Source organism: Trachypithecus francoisi, unplaced genomic scaffold (genome assembly GCF_009764315.1).
Source record: "Trachypithecus francoisi isolate TF-2019V2 unplaced genomic scaffold, Tfra_2.0 Lachesis_group5, whole genome shotgun sequence".
In the NCBI taxonomy this organism is placed as follows: Eukaryota; Metazoa; Chordata; class Mammalia; order Primates; family Cercopithecidae; genus Trachypithecus; species Trachypithecus francoisi.
The window spans coordinates 90,908,647-90,911,731 of record NW_022681470.1 but is presented as its reverse complement, the minus strand read 5'-3'; the positions used below and the strand labels follow the sequence as shown (position 1 = coordinate 90,911,731).

At 37.6% G+C, this 3,085-nt stretch overlaps 1 pseudogene; it reads left to right on the top strand.

Moving 5' to 3' along the window:
- The first annotated feature begins 508 nt into the window (after positions 1-508).
- On the top strand, positions 509-2,720 carry LOC117074399 (annotated as a pseudogene).
- Positions 2,721-3,085: the final 365 nt, after the last annotated feature.

Below are 3,085 nucleotides of genomic sequence, written 5' to 3'. Positions count from 1 at the left end.
TAAAAAAAGTTAAAACACAGAAGTATTGAAAATAACTATATATATTCTAATTTGGTAATCAATACACAATCTAGAAAGATGAAAGTATGACATGAATAGCATAAAAAGTGGGCGGAGTGAAGTAAAAGCATAGAGTTTTTGTATGCAGTTTCAGTTGTTAGCAACTTAAATTAGAATGTTATAATTATAAGATGTTTTATATGTGCCCCATGATAACCAAGTAAAAAAAAAGTCTCTAGTTGATACACAAAAAATAGAGACATGAATCAATGCATACAACTATCAAAATTCAACAAATTGTAAAGAAAGGTAGGAAGATTGGAAAAAAGAAAGAAAAGAACTACAAAGCAGTCAGCAAAAATCAAAATGCCAGTAGTAAGTGCTTTACCTATCAATAGCTACTTTAAATGTAAATTAATTACATTTTCCAATCAAAAGGTACAGAGTGGCTGAATGGATTTTAAGAAAAGAAAAGAAAAAAAAGCCAAGGTACCTTATCATCCTGGTGCTGCTGCGCTGTGGAGGCCGTGCAGTCTCTTAGCCAAGATGCCTGAGGAAACCCAGACCCAAGACCAACCGATGGAGGAGGAGGAGGTTGAGATGTTCACCTTTCAGGCAGAAATTGCCTAGCTGATGTCACTGATCATCATTACTTTCTACTCGAACAAATAGAACTTCCTGAGATAACTAATTTCAAATTCATCAGATGCATTGGACAAAATCCAATATGAAAGGCTGACAGATCCCAGTAAATTAGACTCTGGGAAAGGGCTGCATATTACCCTTATACCAAACAAAGAAAAAGAAGATATAATCCTCACTATTGTGGACACTGGAATTGGAATGACCAAGACTGACTTGATCAATAACCTTGGTACTATCACCGAGTCTGGGACCAAAGTGTTCATTGAAGCTTTGCAGGCTGATGCAGATCTCTCTATGACTGGCCAGTTCAGGGTTGTTTTTTATTCTGCTTATTTGATTGCCAAGAAAGTAACTGTGATCATCAAACATAACAATGATGAGCAATATGCCTGGGAATCCTCAGCAGAGGGATCATTCACAGTGAGGACAGACGAGTGAATCTATGGGTCGTGGAGCAAAGGTTATCCTACACCTGAAGGAAGACAAAATTTTGAGTGCTTAGAGGAATGAAGAGTAAAAAGGATTTTGAAGAAACATTCACAGTTTATTGGATATTCCATTATTCTTTTTGTGGAGAAGGAACGTGATAAAGAAGTCAGCGATGATGAAGCTGAAGAAAAGGAAGATAAAGAAGAAGAAAAAGAAAAAGAAGAGAAAGAGTCTGAAGACAAACCTGAAATTGAAGATGTTGGTTCTGATGAAGACGAAGAAGAAAAGAAGTATGGTGACAAAAAGAATAAGAAGATTAAGGAAAAGTACATCGATCAAGAAAAACTCAACAAAACAAAGCCCATCTGGACCAGAAATGCCGATGGTATTACTAATGAGGAGTAAGGAGAATTCTACAGGGGCTTGACCAGTGACTGGGAAGATCACTTGGCAGTGAAGCATTTTTCAGTTGAAGGACACTTGGACTTCAGAGCCCTTCTATTTGTCCCACAACATGCTCCTTTTGACCTGTTTGAAAAGAGAAAGGAAAAGAACAACATCAAATTGTGTGTACACAGAGTTGTCATCATGGATAACTGTAAGGAGCTAATCTCTGCATATCTGAACTTCAGTAGAAAGGTAGTGGACTCAAAGGATCTCCCTTTAAATATTTCCTGTGAGATGTTGCAACAAAGCAAAATTTTGAAAGTTATCAGGGAGAATGTGATCAAAGAATGCTTAGAACTCTTTACCAAACTGGCAGAAGATAAACAGAACTACAAGAAGTTCTATGAGCAGTTATCTAAAAGCATAAAGCTTGAAATATATGAAGACTCTCAACACTGGAAGAAGCTTTCAGAGCTGTTAAGATACTATACATCTGCTTCTGGTGATGAGATGGTTTCTCTCAAGGACTACTGCACCAGAATGAATGAAAACTAGAAACATATCTAATATATCACAGGTGAGACCAAGGACCAGGTAGCTAACTCAGCCTTTGTGGAACATCTTTGGAAACATGGCTTAGAAGTGATCTATATGATCAAGCCAATTGATGAGTACTGTGTCCAACACTGAAGGAATTTGAGGGGAAGACTTCAGTGTCAGTCACCAAAGAGGGCTTGGAACTTCCAGAGGATGAAGAAGACAAAAAGAAACAGGAAGAGAAAAAAACAAAGTTTGAGAACATCTGCAAAATCATGAAAGACACCTTGGAGAAAAAAGTTGAAAAGGTGGTTGTGTCAAACTGATTGGTAACATCTCCAGGCTATGTTGTCACGAGCACATATGGCGGGACAGTAAACATGGAAAGAATTGTGAAAGCTCAAATCCTAAGAGACAACTCAACAATGGGTTACATGACAGCAAAGAAACAACTGGAGATAAACCCTGACCATTCCATTACTGAGACCTTAAGGCAAAAGGCAGAGGCAGATAAGTAAAGTCTGTGCAGGATCTGGTCATCTTGCTTTACGAATCTGCTCTTCTGTCTTCGGACTTTGGTCTGGAAGATCCCCAGGATCTACAGGATGATCAAACTGGGTGTGGGTATTGATGAAAATGACCCAACTGCTGATGATACTACTGAAGAAATGTCACCCCTTGAAGGAGATGATGACACATCATGCATGGAAGAAATAGACTAAACTCCAGCTGAGGGATGACTTAAACACTGGTTCAGTACTCTACAATTCCTCTGATAATATATTATCAAGGATATTTTTCTTTGTTTTTTGTTAACATTTAAAAGTCTGTATGGCATGACAACAACTACTTTAAGGGGAAGATAAGATTTCTTTCTACTTCTAAGTGATGCTGTGATACCTTAAGCACTAAAGCAGAGCTAGTAATTTTTTTTAGCTTCACATTGGCTTATTTTAACAGACAGAGGCAATGCGTATTGTAGGATATATGTATGTAACATGATGTCTACTTTGTGGTCTAAAGTGTTTAGCTATTAATTCGTATTCCTTAGTAGGCCAAATCTTGTTATCCAAGTGTTTCTGAGCTA